The sequence below is a fragment of the Triturus cristatus genome, chromosome 2_2 (assembly GCF_964204655.1).
Source record: "Triturus cristatus chromosome 2_2, aTriCri1.1, whole genome shotgun sequence".
NCBI classification, from domain to species: domain Eukaryota; kingdom Metazoa; phylum Chordata; class Amphibia; order Caudata; family Salamandridae; genus Triturus; species Triturus cristatus.
In genome coordinates this window covers 1,111,151,055-1,111,167,054 of record NC_140582.1, presented here as the reverse complement: position 1 = coordinate 1,111,167,054, position 16,000 = coordinate 1,111,151,055, and the positions used below count along the sequence as shown (strand labels likewise).

General features: G+C 42.3%; 1 long non-coding RNA gene across 1 annotated transcript in view; it reads right to left on the bottom strand.

Moving 5' to 3' along the window:
- LOC146863232 (uncharacterized) overlaps positions 1 to 16,000 on the bottom strand; it is a 137,444-nt gene that overhangs the window by 95,281 nt on the left and 26,163 nt on the right. The gene's annotated exons all lie outside the window — the stretch shown is intronic.

The following is a 16,000-nucleotide window of genomic DNA, read 5'->3' as shown; positions in this document are numbered from 1 at the left end:
TTGTCTTATGTGTAATTGTTTTTTCTTTTTCTATTTAAGTGGGATATTGTTTGTCCTTACTGTGTCTATGCAGAGTAAGTGATGATGAGTCTAGCTGCTTCTGGCAAGTGAGTGGTATAGTTTTGGAGTACATAGGTCTTTGTGATAAAGCAACATTTTGTTTATTACTTATTTTACAACGTGTTTGTTGTTGTTAACTTGTTTGACAAGGTACCTTTATGAGTAAGGATTATGTCTAGCCGTAGAATTACTGCTCAGCAGGTGGTTGGTATGCTTTTTTAATCTTCCTCTGACCATGATTATGAGACTGACAGTGTGTCTGAGGGAGAGGAGGGAGTGAAGGATTCTGGCAGTGAGTTTCCTATCTACTAGGAATCATTTGATCTATCAGTGCGGATAAAGCTTCTCTCAGTGCGGATGATGTGCCTGTTTTAGAGGAGAACAATGTTGTGTCAATGGTACATAAAGAGGCATCGGGATTGCAGCTTTGCGCTGCAAGGCTTCCCACTGGAAGTGATGGAATCTGGGTTGATCGAAACATGGTGCAGCCGATGTTGCCTGCCTTCAGTGGTGATGCAGGGTGTAGAATGGATTGTGATTTATTTTGCCTATTCCGTTTTTTCAGTTGTTTATGGATGATGTATTTTTGGCTGAGATTGTTGAGAAGACTAATTTGTATGCTGAACAGTTTTTGAGGGACAACAGAGACGTATGCCCCGCCGCAGAGCTACCCCGGTGGACTCCCACAAATCTGGATGAGATGAAGAAGTTTTTGGGTTTGACTTTTTTGATGGGCTTGATAAGGAAGCTGTCCCTGGCTTAATATTGGTCTAACAGTCCCTTCATGGCAACAGCTATATTTCCTGAGTCGTGACCGGTATTTACTTTTGCTTCGGATGCTGGATTTTGTTGATAATGCTTTGGCGTTGCCACAAGATCACCCTAACTGTGACCGTCTTTTCAGGGAAAGCAATAGCTGTTGATGAGTCTTTGGTCCTGTTCAAGGGCCGTTTGGTTTTCAGGCAGAACATTCCAAACAAGTGGGCACGTTATGGAATTAAGATGTATATGCTGTCTGATAGTAGGACAGGATATGTCTATAATTTCCGGGTGTACACTGGTAGGGATTCCACTATAGACTCCCCTGGTTGTCTGTCCAATTTTGGAGTTTCAGAGCAAATTGTGTGGGAACTTGCTAGAGGACTAGTTTAACAAAGATCACCATTTGTAAGGGTGGGCAGAATTTGCAAAATTGACTTTCGCAAATTATCGCAAAATTGCACAAAATCTCCACGAGCATGCAAAACTTTCGCGAAGATGCGGAGAAAGCTTTTCCCGCCCGTTTGCGATGAGTTTTTGCGTGCTGAAAGGGAAATATATCTCCAACCTGTCCATGCCGTCGCTAATGGGCACGGCCTTCTTGCTCGCAATGCTTATTTCCTGTTCGCGATCGCAATGACGTGTTCGTGATCGCAAACTCTCGCGGGATAGCGCTACCGGCTACCAACAATCCAACATCTTGTGGCACGCGCGAACGAATAGGAAAACTCGTCGGCGAACGCAGGGACCCGGTAAGTCACGACCGCGCACGCAAGAATGCATTTTTAAAGCGCAAACAAGAAAAATACTTCCGTTTCGCTGCAGGTTGTGAAGGTTTTTACATTTTCGCGCTCTCTGCAGAACGCGAAAATGTCAAAATATCGCAAATTCCGCGAACAGAACGAAATTTACCGCCCGGCCTAACCATTTGTACCTTGATAACTTCTACACTGCTGTGCAATTGTTTAAAGAATTGTTCAAAGTGGACACTCCTGCTTGTGGCACAATATGCTCTAACCGTAAAGGTTACCCAAAAGAGCTTGTTTGCAAAAAGCTTCAGGGAGGACAATGCAGTGCCATGCGTAGTGAGGAACTGCTAGCTGTGAAATTTGTGGACAGCAGGGATGTATACATGCTGACTACCATCCATGATGACAGTACTTCACCTGTGACTTCTTGGGGTCAGGTTGCTGAAGTGTGCCAACCTGTGTGCATTGTACACTACTATAAGCACATGGGTGGTGTCTCAAGAGTAGATAAAAGGTTGGAACTTTACATTGCTGTTCATAAGGCTTATATTTGGTATAAGAAGTTGGCCAGCCATCTCTTCAATTTAGTAACTTTTAATGCTTTTGTTGTGTTCAGGGATTGTTCTCCTGCATCAAAGATGACTTTTTTCAGTTTCAGGAGTCTTTGGTAAGCAGCCTTCTTGTAGTGCAACAGGCAAGTGTTCCTAGATTTGGAGTGGTGAAAGATGTGGCTAGACACAAAAGTATGTGAAAAATGTATTTTTTTTTAGCTAAATTTGAGGTTTGCAGGGAATTCTGGGCAGGAAAACTTTGGGGCGTCCACTCAAGCCATACCTCCCTGGACTCCCCCTGGTGTCTAGTTTTCAGAAATATGCGAGTTTTGTAGGTTTCCCTAGATGGCCGCTGAGCCCATGTTCAAAAACCCAGGTGACCCCCCTTGCAAAACCAGGTTGTTTTGTGATAGGTAATTTTGAAGTCTCCTCAATACATGTTGGGCCCTTGCCTGTCGCAGTGGACCCACCAAGATTCTAGAACTTTCCATCAGAGAAATGTTAGGAAAACTTGTTTTTTTGTGACAAAGTTTCAGGTTTGCAAGGGTTTCTGGGTAACAGAACCTGGTGAGAGCCAGATAAGTCACCCCATCATGGATTCCCTGGGTGTCTAGTTTTTAAAAATGTATAGGTTTGCTAGGTTTCCCAAGGGGCCGGCAAAGCTAGGGTTCAAAATCTATAGCTAGGCAAAAAAAGGTAAATTTTTTCTGTGAAAATGTGGTGTGTCCACATTGCGTTTTGGGACATTTCCTATCGCGTACACTAGACCTACTCACAAAAGTGAGGTACCATTTTTATCAGAAGACTTTGGGGAATGCGGGGTGGTGGAATTTTGTGGATCCATACAGTTTCCAGAACTTTCCTTCAAAAAAATGTGAGGAAAATGATTTTTTGGACAAAATTTGAGGTTTGCAAGGGATTCTGGGTAACAGAACCTGGTGAGAGCCAGACAAGTCACCCCATACTGGATTCCCCTGTGTGTCTAGATAAAAAAAATTACCATGTTGCATTTTGGTCTGTTTCCTTTCGTGGGCACTGGGCCTCCCACACAAGTGAGGTACCATTTCTTTCGAAAGACACTGGGGAATGTGGAGTGGGTAGAATTTTGTGGATCTACACAGATTCCAGAACTTTCCATCACAGAAATGTGAGGAAAATGTGTATTCTTTGACAAAGTTTGAGGTTTGCAAGGGATTCTGGGTAACAGAACCTGGTGGGAGCCACACAAGTCACCCCATGCTTGATTCCCCTAGGTGTCTAGTTTAAAAAAAAGTATATTTTTACTAGGTTTCCCTCCTAGGTGCAGGCAGAGCTAGGGTTCAAAATATACAGCTAGGCACATTTCAAACAAAGGGTCAGTTTTCACTATGAAAATGTGGTGTGCCCACGTTGTGTTTTGGGCCATTTCCTTTCATGGGCACTAGGCCTACCCACACATGTGAGGTACCATTTTATTCTGGAGACTTAGGGGAACACAGAATTGTAGAGCAACTGTTATTATCTATTGACTTTAGATGCATTTCTGCCTTCCAAATGTAAAACAATGTGTAAAAAAGAAGAAACTTGGAAAAATGTCGTATTATTGACATGATAGTATGGGTACCCACAATTTCAGACATGTGCAAATAGTTACTGTTTCTAAACGCTATATTTCGTTCCCATTTCAGAAATACATTGGTGTCTTTCACATCGATTTTTCACTATTTATATTTTCCCAAATGAATTGCTACATACCCAGTAAACAATAAAAATCCATTGCTAGAAGCTGCTCAGCGATTGGCTCTGGGTTCCTTGGGTTCTTGGTGAACCTACAAGTCCCATATATCTTCACAATCAGAAGGGTCCAGCAAATGTAACGGTATATTGCTTTTACAAATCTGTCATAGTTAGAAGATGTTACAGGTGAAAGCGTTGGCACAAATGGCTGTTTTTTTTCAATTGTTCCTATTTTCAACTGTTTAGTTTCTATAAGAAAACCTTGAAGGATCTACACAAATGATCCCTTGCAGAATTCAGAATGTTTTCTACTTTTCAGAAATGTATAGCTTTCCAGGATATGATATTGCTTTCATACCCATTGTTACCATTAACTGGTGGGTGGTTGAAAGCACAAAAAATAGCAAAAATAGGTTTTGTCCCAGTAAAATGCCAAAAGTGTGTAAACAATTTTGGTTTTCTGACAAAAGTCCGTCAGTCCCTGAAATCTGGGAAGATGGTTATTTCAGCACCACAAACCCTTTGTTGATACCATTTGCAGGGAAAAATCAGATGCTTAATTTGAGGCACTTTTTGACTTTTTTCCCATAAATCCCTACATTTTGGCTAAAATCTGGGTTCCCTCCAGGGGAATCAGCAAACCCTGGGTACCTTTAAAATCCCAATGATGTTGGAAGAAAAGGACACAAATTTGGCATGGATACCTTATGTGGTCAAAACGTTACAGGGGCCTAAGCGCAAACTACCCTAAATAGCCAAAAAAAGGCTTAGTACTGAGGGGAAGGGGGAAGGCCTAGCAGCTATGGGGTTAATTTCCCACGACTGAGCAGTTGGCGTCTTTAAGCAAACATAACCTAGATCTATTTCTCTAGAATAAACCAATCCTAGCTCTCTAATTACTTTTTTTGATAAGGCCATGTGGAGGACAATAATACAAATGCTTATTCTAGAAAATCGAGGTTCGTAATAGGAGAATGGGGAACCATGATTGCAAGTATGTTTCCCTTCTAATAGCTGGGGCCATGGCACATTTTGGCAAAGATAACAGGTTTTTCCAAAATCTTCTTTCTACCTTTTCACAATCTAAATGAACGCTCAGGCCTAGCATCTCTGCCCATATAGACATTTAGAAAGAACCATAGATTTATAAGCTACAAATATATTGTAAATTGGTCCCTCGATAATTTTGTTTCAGCTTGTATAAGACCTCATATGGTTAAAAGTGCTTTTGCATTTTAAGTGCCACAGATAGTGGCCATGATTACGCCCTGTCCGACCTGTACATAAACCCTTGCCTACTGACAGGTCAGAATTATGACTTTGTCTGTGTTGAATGCTTTTGTTATCAGATGCAATAAGTACCTAAGGTGTTGTTAAACATTGGCGAGTTAAACCTGCCAAAATTTTACTGGGTAAATTGTACGTTATTTACCGTACCATGCAGACTTTTATGTGTTAAACACCAAAATCCTCATGTTATTACCCACTCGTGGTTGTTGTGATTTACTGTAGATGATAAATAAAATACCCTGTGTTTTCATTATTTGTAATGTGCAATAAATAACAACTCAACATGTAATCAGGGCCAGTGACTTATTACAAAACATATCCAGATACTTATCGCCTGAGACTTGTTGATTTTTACCGCAGGCCATTATTGCAGTTTTATCCAAAGTTGATTGTTAAGTAATTTTTGGGGAAATAATCAAAGTATGACAATTTTCTCTCAAAACTGATAGTGGGCCTGTCTATTATTACAAGGTGATCTGCATAGAGGAGACTTGGAATATGCAAGGGCGGCTCCTCCGCTCGGGCGGAGGAGCGTCGCCTCACTGCTTCCTCGCAGTACAAGAAGCAGAAACATAAGATGGTAATAACTTTTAGTTATTACCATTTTATATTTGCGCTGTGGGCAGGAGGGTGGGTGGGGCTGCTCTGGGGATGGAGTGGTGTACCCACTCCTAAGTGCACAAAGACGGTTTGGTCAGCCCTCTCGGGTCGCCCAAACCAGTCATGCGCACGCTGCCCTTCTCCATGGAGGCTGCAATGCAGCCTACATGGAGAACATGCCCACCCCATAAGCCCCTGGCTTGACGTCATCCCGACCAATCACAATGCTGCATGCAGCATTGTGATAGGCTTAAGGGAGGGAGCTTGGCTGCCTGCTTCTTGTTCCTGTGGGAGGCAGGAGAGCAGGAGCCGAGAAGACGCTGGACCGGGCCTGAAGGTAAATTACATTTTTCTTTCATTAAACTCCTCCACGTGACCTCCCCTTCCCGTGCGAACCCCCCGCACCCATTCCACCCCCCAGCAACCCATGCTGGCCACAACTGCGAATATATACATCCCCCTTGAAGTAAGACAGTATCGTAATCTAATTGAATTGTAGAGAGGTCTGTTAGGTGTAATGCAATGCTGGTGTCAGCACACAACTTTGGTGCAATCCATTCTTGATATTTATATTCCTGTAGAGGTTTCCTCTATTATCCCAAATAGCCCTGGCCCAATTATTCTTGCATATTTCTTTCAATTTCGCTAGCATACCAGGTGTATTTTTAAAATTTCTAATTTGGACCACAACATTTTTCAGTATACCAGGTCAAATGCAGTACAGTTAGCCACAAAAAAAGTTGTGCAATGAACTCCAGGTTTCAATGGATTTAAGTGCTGTGACCCAAAGACTGAAACAATGGTCTTCAGTTAAGTGACCTTATTTAAAGCCGCTGTGTTTTAAATGAATTAAATTTGCCAGGTTAAGGTTTTGAGCACTTGTTATGGGATTTTGCATGCACTTTTGCCTCCACATCAATTAAACTGATTAAACGGTTCAAAAGATTGATAAATATGCCTTTTCAATTGGCTGGATATACAGTAGCTGGAAATATTCTGAATGCCCCCGAAAAAGTCTTGAACACCATTTTAAGTTTGAATTGATTATAATTGACGGTAGGTCATCTGGCCCAGCTGCTTTCCTTAATATAAGGGATGACATTATTTTGTCATGATGTTACTGAGAACAGGGAGCAAACCTCATCATCAACCATAAACACTGCCTTCTCCAAGATTTAAGACTAGTGCTTCACCCAGGCTCCTTCTGGTACCACCCGGTATTCTGCCCTGGCGTCTTTGACATATAAACCTAGATGTACCAATTTCCAAAATCTTTGCATATCATAATTTGCAATTACATAGATCATTTCATCCCTACAATTTTGGGCTTTATTCCATTTTAGCCTTACCTTATTTAGTTGTTGTGCCTCTCTGTACTCACTAACATCAACAATCAAAATTCCTATATTCTTTCTCAGATCATAATATTGGGTATCTAGTCAATCTGTCTGCTCTATTCCCTGCAAGCCTGGGACATTTATTTTTATAGTATTTGTTTTCCCATTTTACTCTCAAGCAATTTATCACATCTTTTATCAGGTGCTCATACTCTGTAATCATATATTCATACATGTTTAATTGGACTGTTTAAGTCTATATTACATTGCAATTCACACAATAATGTCAGGTGTTGGTCATTTGTTCATGTGGTTATTGGGAATTAAATTTCCAGTGACAAGATGGTATCTCATTGAGTCATTTTCAACATTAAAATCACACTTTGTGAAAGGTGACTGTTATCCATTAGATTGTGAATTTTAAACTCCACAATTAGCAGAAAATGCCATGCTTGGACAAAAATGTTGTCTGAAGGGCCTTTTTAATTACCCATTTTAAATGTCTGACTTGCTGGTATATATGAATTAAATCAGTTATTTGAGTAAAGCTCTACTCCTTTTTTAAACTTTTAGCCTTTCTCCAGCAATTTCAGATCTCCGGCACTGTGGAATCATTGCTGGAGGTATCTTACAAGTCTTCAGCACTACTTCAAAAATGAATTCTTCCCACAAAGGTTTCAGCCGCAAGTTAGAGTCACCCACAATTAATATCCAAGTGTTTGAAAATGATGTGCAAATGTGACCTAGATCACCGCTAAGCAGTTGATTTACATTATATGGATTCTCCTTTCAACTTAATTGAACATTAACAATTATCTTATTCCCCATGGCTTCCAAATTAATTTTGAGATCAACCTGACCTGCCTGCAGCCATCCACCTTTTGGTGGAACCTGAGTGACCCTTCTTGAAATTTGTGAAAATATTTAGGATATTAGGTCATTAGAATCAGACCAGGGAGTTGCTTCAGAGTAAATTTGGATTAAACTCAAGAACACCGTTTTGCCCCCAGATAGCTTGAAAACATGTTATTCACTTCTATGACTTTCTTCATAGGTTCTGAGTGCATAAGCCATCTTAGCCTATATATATTCCATGAAAGGACACATTGGCCATCCAGGAAAAACCAGTCCTGGTCAATATTCCTAAATCAGCCATACTCCTGCCATAATTGCTAATCTGGATATAAACTGTCAAATCTGTTTTAATCACTCACCTCAAATGCCATGTTTACATTTGCTTTATTGAACCCATTATTTTGTTGTTGTTTGTTCCAAACTCCATTTGTCCTGTGAGAATTTAACTTACCGTATACCTAAACTTGCATGATATTTTATTTAGGGTCATTGAAACTAGGCTCTTTTTTCTTGGAATGATAGTATGATTTTTCCTTGGGGAGCTAGCTCTTTTTCTGGAAATAGAATAGTTTTTTTATTACCAGGGAGAACAGCATTATCTTATTAACTTAATTGAGAGACGCGCCCTTGATAAAACCCACCTGTTTTAAGTCACTGGAGAATATAGCCTTTAATGGCAGACAGTTCCTAAATATCCCCAGCAAATTTGGTCTATTCAGTGGTCTTAAATTTGGGTACAGGTTTAAAACTGTGAGAGTGCTCTATACAGGAGCTGCTATCCACCAAAACGTAAAAACGTAAAAACTACCAAGAGTTCTCTGCTTTTTTTTGGCATAATTTATGCCTCACTCTATGCCTGAAAGGGTATTGTTTTAACTTCTTTTTACAGCTCGGCATGGACAGCACTGTGCTAGTCCTATGCTTAAAGACTTTGCTGTAAAAATGGCAAAAGATTTTGTCCCTTTCTATCCCGGTGTGGATGGCACTGTGCTAATCCAATTTCTTAAAGTCTTTGATCGAAAAGCAGACATTTGAGGTGAGCAGATCCAGAGTTCGGGAGCTGCTTTCCACCGCAATTGGAAAACTACCCAAAGTTCTCTGCTTCTTTTTTTGCATAATTTCAGGCGTCACTCTATGCCTAAAAGGGTATTTTTTTGATATGTATATACATATATCTATATATATCTATATATATCTATATATATATATATATATATATATATATATATTCACTGAAAAAAACAAAGTGTTCAGGGGCGTTAAAGTTAGCAAATAAAATTAAAAAACCTTTGAAATTCACAAAAATATAACTCACGCCCCACAATGCAATGCTCATGACCTCACAAATTACATCGCTCATGACATAACCAGAGACATCACTGATGACATCAAAAACACAGAATTTCTGACTCACCCACTCACACCCCCATATAACCTTTCATAGACCCACTCCAACCTCCACACTACCATTTTAAAACCCATTCTTAAACCCCTTCCATTGACCATTTTGGCCACCGGAGACCCCATCCCCCTGGGGCCTGCCTTTTAAAAAAAACTATTGAAAGGGACGGGGCCACACGGCCCCTCTCCCAAGGCCTATTTCAGCCCAAGGGCACCATCCCCTGGAGCAGGCTTTTTCTTTTTCCTTTTCTTTAAAGGGAGGGCCGAGCGAGCAGCCTCCCTAATAGGCAATCCCCCATACCCTGGGGCCAGACCACTTTGAAGGGGACCACAGGGGTAGCCTGAAGGGCCCTGAGGTCCCTGCCTGCTCCCTGCCTCCTGAGGGAGCCAGCATTGCTTTTACACACAGGGAGCTGCTGACTTGCAGCTTCCTGTGTGTAAAAGCAAAGTGTTCCACTTTGAGCAAGCATAAACAAAATGCTTTTGCTTGCTCAAAGCGGAACACACTGTTTGCTATGGCATGGCATGCTATGGCTCATAATATGTGAGGTCATAAGCAGTGCATTGCAGGTGTGCTAGTTATAGTTGGCTCAGCTAACTAAAACTGCTGAATTTCACTATATTTGTATGAGTGAAACCTGAGCCTAACTATAACATCACTGTAACCTTTGTTTTTTTTTAAAATGCATAAGAGTTTTTTTATTCCATTTCTGAACTATAATGACCTGTAATCTTTGTTTTTTTAATTGAATTTCTAAGTTTTTTTAAATGCTAATTCCTAACTATAACGTCCCTGAAACCTTTGTTTTTATCAGTGATTTTTTATGTTTTTTTAAGTAGTAGTCACTTTTGCAGAGTGATGGAGAAAGGGGGCCAGGGCCTCAGACCAGCTCTCAGGAATCCCACTGTGTTGGACTTACAGGAAGTACCAGGAGGGCTTCTTGGCCCCCAAGATCCTTAGCATCCAAGAGGACTTCATACCCCAATCAGTAGTGCGCCAGGAGATGCGTTTGCAGAGTGGTGGAGAAAGGGGGCATGGCATCTGAAGACCTTCTAGCAATCCCGCTGTGTGAGACTTACTGGAGGTAACAGGAAGGTTTGTTCACCCCCAAGGATCCTGAGCAGCCAAGGGGAATTCATCACCCAACTAGAAGTGCACCAGAAGGCGTGTTTTCAGAGTGGTAGAGTAAGGGGCTGGAGTCATGAAGACCTCTGACCAATCCTGTAGTGTGTGACTTACTGAATGTAACAGGAGGGGTAGTTGGCCCACAAGGACGTCCTTTTGGGCCCACTGTTACCTCTGTGCATGCTCCACACATAAATCATAACAAAAACCTGGGGGATTGGTGGTGCCCAGGGTTTAATTAACCCCTAGGAGAAGGGACCCATGTGCCACCCCTTATTTTTAAAATGGCCCACCTAAAAAAGGCACTCTGGATCCTGTGTGTCTTTTTTTTAAAAAATGCCATTATTTCCATAAAATTGAGGAAATGCTTTTAAATCCCAGCAGGGTCCCTTTGGGACCCCCCTACCATATCTGGGGGTACTCTGCCCCATTTTCTTTTTTTTAACACTTTCTGTGGGACTCTGCTTCAAGCCAAGTCCCAAGATGACTGCCAACACTTCCTGTTGGAAGAGTTGCAATCAATCAAATTGTATTTGGATCTGCGAGTCCTCTGCAAGATATGTCCCCAGGTATCTATATTTTCTAAACTTAAATAGCTCAAAAACTACTGAAAGTAGTTACACCCAATCACAAATAACGCGCTTTCTGGACCAACAATTGGCTTTCTGCCAAATTTGATATAATTCCATTCTGCAGTTTGGGCTGCAGTCTTTTTGAGAAAATGAAAAATCACCATAGACATAACATGGGGAAAACAGATTTTTGGACCCCCCTTTTCTCTCAGCTACCACTTGACAGATCACCCTGAAAACAGCTTAACTAAAAAGAGGAACATTTTGGAAAATTTCGTGAATATTTGTCAAACAGCGGCAAGGATATTGGCAAAACAAAAAACATTTTTCCAATGGAAACTTTGATCCTAGCTAGAACTACCTACTGGCAAACGTTAGTAAGAAAAATATTAGATACTACCTACTGTACTATATAGGTAGTTACAGTTAGATGAGTTTCCATTTGACAAATTTTCATGAAAATTTGAAAACTAGTTTGACACTCACTTCAGATGCTGTCTTGAAAGTTTCTGGGTTATCCATCAAGCAGGGATCGAGAAAAATTGGTGTCCAACAACACATTTTCCCAATGTTAATTTTCATAGGAAATTTAGACAAGGCTACAGCCCAAACTGCTGAAAAGAATTACACCAAATTTTGCAAACATTTAGCTGTTGGTCCAGAAAGTGACCTTTATGTGAATTGGTATAAATCCCTTCTGCAGTTTTGGAGTTATTTAAAGAAATTTCCAGTTGTGTATATAGAGGGATGTGGAGGCAGGAGAAGTGCTGTAATTGGCTGGACACAAGCTGAGGGAAAATGTTGCGCCCACCATTTAATGATGAGTATATGACCTGGGCAATTGTCAGAAGGAATAGAAAAAGCTAAAAATGGTCAGGGTAGGTGTACCTTGACCGCATAGGTGTATGTAGGTGTATACTAGTGATCCTTTAAAAGTTTTAAGTTCAGTGCGGCACCCTGTGTGATGTCACAATGAAGTCACGTATCCCGCCTGGGATTGGGTTGCCACTTATGAAGCCGGAGCCGGTTCCGGGGAATAGTGCTAAATGAGAGAAAGTACAGAAGGAGTCAGGTTAGGGGTACTCTGAGCCCATAACTGTATTGTAGGGTTTGTGAAGCATGTCTGTGCATAATGAAATGTGGTAAAGTGTCCTTTCTTTTCCACATGCAAGGAGTCACAACCCCATCACAGTGCTCAGTGGGCCCCCCCTCGTAATGTCTCGACGAATTCCGAAACCTCAGTAAAAAATACATCAGATCACTCATTTACACAGTAATGCATGCACTCACAGACATTAACACACCATTCACAGGCTCATGCATCCACTCACAGTCTCACATATTCACTTATTCACTTACAGAATAGCTCATTAGTCACTCACCCTATTAGAGACCCACTCACAGACTTATCTACCCACTTACTCAGATACTCATGAACATACTCACAGACTCACTCATGGACTCATAAACCCACTTACAGAACCACTCAGACAGTCTATTGCTCACTCAGAGACTACTGAAAGAATGACACACCTACTCACAGACCTACTCAGACTCTCATTTACCCACTCACAGACCGACTCCGACACTCATGTACTCACTCTTAGATTCACTGAGAGACTGGCACACCCACTGATGAACCCAGTCAGACAGCCATATACCCACTCAAGACCTTTCAGGCACTGACACACACACGCATAGACCCTCTCAGAGACTCTTTCACCCACTCATGGTCTCAGTCAGACAGTCATATACACACTGAATACCCATTTAGACACTCATGCACACACTCACATACCCACTCAGAAAGTTAAACACCAATTCATGGACTCAGTCTGGCATACTCTCACTGTAGACCCATTTAGAGACTCACACACACACTCATAGGCCCATTCAGATAGTTATGCATCCATTCACAGACTCAGACAGTCATGCACACACTGACGACCCATATATACACTCATGCACCCCCTCACAGACCCATTCAGAGCCTCACACACCCACTCCTGGTTGCATTCAGACACTTACACAGCCACTCACAGACCCACTGAGACTATAATGCACCCATTCACAAACCCACTCAGACACTCATACACCTACTCAGAGACTTATTTAGAGACTCATGTACTCACTTACAGACCCACTCAGACTTGTGCACCCACTTGCACACTCAGAAAACTACTTACAAAAATATTGTAACATTAGCCTCTTCTATGCCCATGACGAGATAGTCTCGTCATGGAGCACGGTTGCGCTGTGCCCATGACGAGACTATCTCGTCATGGACCCCGCCCGCTAATGAAAGGCCCGGCACAGGAGGGGGAAAGGGCGGGGCACTGAAGGGGTTAATAGATGTAAAATTAGAGTTTTAAATCGAAAATGTAGTTTTGTTCCTTAAAATTGTGCTATAGCTTTGCAGATTAATGATGGTGTCGAAACTCAGATTTTTTTTTTTAAAGGTATTTCAAAGAAAAAAAGTAGTATTGGGTAATAGGGTGCCTCTCAAGAAAGCCTTTGTATTCATTGTGAGTATGTCACATCTACACATAAGTCTGGATGCAGAGTTTTAGGTTGCTTAGAAAAACACTGTTTCCTTCACATGTAAAGTGAACTCCATCACTTCTTTAGATTCCATGCTTATTTGATACGCAGGTTGTTGATGTAAATAGAGCCCATGCTATGGTCTCTGAGGAATGGTGAAACAGCATTATTAACATGTTTCCAGGGTCGGGTAATCTGTGGACAGAATTGATATGACCACTTCCATTTTAATGTCTTTGGCATATGTTGGAGTACACCAAGACAGTGTATGGCAAAAGTGTCATTAATTTGCCAAAGGTCTCTTTCATTGCAATTTACAAACCAACCCCAGTAAGGGTGCCTAGGTCATTGCCACCACAGTGCACTATTAACAGGTCTGGATGTGGAAAATGCACAATACTCTCAACCAAAAGCATCAATTGGTGCCACTTCAACCCACTGTAAATAAGTAAAAAGATAAAAATATGTTGTGTTTTAATTGGAAATGTGAGTAGATGTGTGCTTTGTGCCTTAAAATGTTTCGCAAGTTATGCTACTCTGGATAATCTTGCATTTAGAAGTACCCAACCACACCTGATAGTGTGCAATTGGAAGCTGCTAAGCTATGGTTGAGAAGTGTATGAACTTTTGACTTACTGTTACAGTACAGTATTTAAAAACAGGTTGCTATGGAAACTGAAGCACCAGTTTGGGGCAAGGGTTCCAAATATGCTGTGGGGTGATTTTTTAAAGTATGCTACTTTAGAGCTTAAGTAGAGATGAACACAAAACATGTTCTAATTCACTGCTGTGATTACAATACGTGTGACAAAAAAATGTAGTACTATTTAAATTCTAGAATGCACTCCCGTATGAGGTCATGATTCCATCGCAGAGTTACACGTTGGGCCACACTGGGAACGCGATGGAGTTGTGACTCCATCCACAGGAACTACGAGATAGTGCTTTTTGTGTAGACAATTCTTTTTTTTTTTTTTTTTTTTTTTTAAACCTTTATTTATATCAGTCTGGAACACAGCTATTCAGCCGACATCCCGGAGGTTCGGCAGCCAAGTAAGGACAACACATGGAAGTGTCCATAGCTCTGGTGCAGGAAAAGACAAAGGTTCCTTTTTTAGAACAACGTAAAATAAATAACACAAGCAAGGCAGTGTACCCAATAAACACGTGCAAGTTCCCGGTGGGAGCGCAGCCCCATTCTCAAACACAGAACAAAACCACCGATCGGGCGGATGAGGGAGAAGCAGAGGCACTAGCAATCTAACGTAATATCCTCATAGTAATCCCAAGTTGGAAGTAAGGCTAGGGGGAAAGGTGCTCCTCCAACGGTTCAGTGGCCGGGGGCAGACATATATCCCCCCTATACTGGTTCCATCGCCCCCATAGCTTATGCCATTTCTTAGGCCGCCCCCGGGCACAGTACGCCGTCTTCTCCCTAAACATGTTCCAGTCCATATTTTCCATCCATGCTTCCACAGCGGGAGGTCTCTGAGAGCCCCACAGTCGCGCAATATTACGCTTCGCCACCATATTTCCCAGGGTCACCCATTGAGTCTGCGCAGCATCATAGTCAGTAGGACCCCAGACATTCAAAAGACAGCGCCGTGCCTCTGGCAACAGTGCAAAGCCCGTGACCTCCTGCATCACTACATGATTTCGCTTCCAGAACTCCGCAATCACACCACATTCCCATATGATATGTAAGAAGGTGCCCACCATCCCACAGCCCCTCTTACACAAACCATCCTCGGAGAAACCCATATGAATCAGTCGGGGGCCCGTGACATAGACTCTATGAAGTATCTTAAGCTGCACTAGCCTTAGCCGTGCCGGGATCGCAACCTCCTTAGGAGAGGAAATGGCATACTGCCAGTCCTCATCATCCAGTTCAAGACCGTCCCTAGTCCACTGATCACGCACCCCGAGGAGGAGGTCGGTCCGGACGTTAACAAGCTTCTTATAGATTAAGGAGATTGTACTCTCCGGCATATGGCCATCCAGAATCCGATCCTCCAAAGGAGAGGACTCGGGCACAGCCTCCCCCTCGACGAGGACGGACCGCAGAGCGTGGCGCACCTGTGCGTACCGGAAATATTCCGTAGCCTCCAGATCGTACTCCGTCCGTAGCTCATCAAACAATTTCACTCGTCCCTTAACCAGAAGATCCCCCACTCTGGAAATCCCAATCAGGTCCCATTTCTCAAACCCCTTCGTGTGCCAAAGTTTCCCCAACACATCGGAATCAAACAACGGAGTGGCGCGGGTAAGCCTATCCTTCCAACCCAACGAGTTCGTAACAGCCTTCCACACGTGTACCGCTGTCTTGGTCGGTCCCGTGAGGGACCCATCCATCGACCTGGAGTAGAGTGCTCTAAAGTAATTACCCCCGCGCAGCAACCATCGGTCCATAGCAAAGCCGGGGCTCAGCGCCGGTCCGTAGACG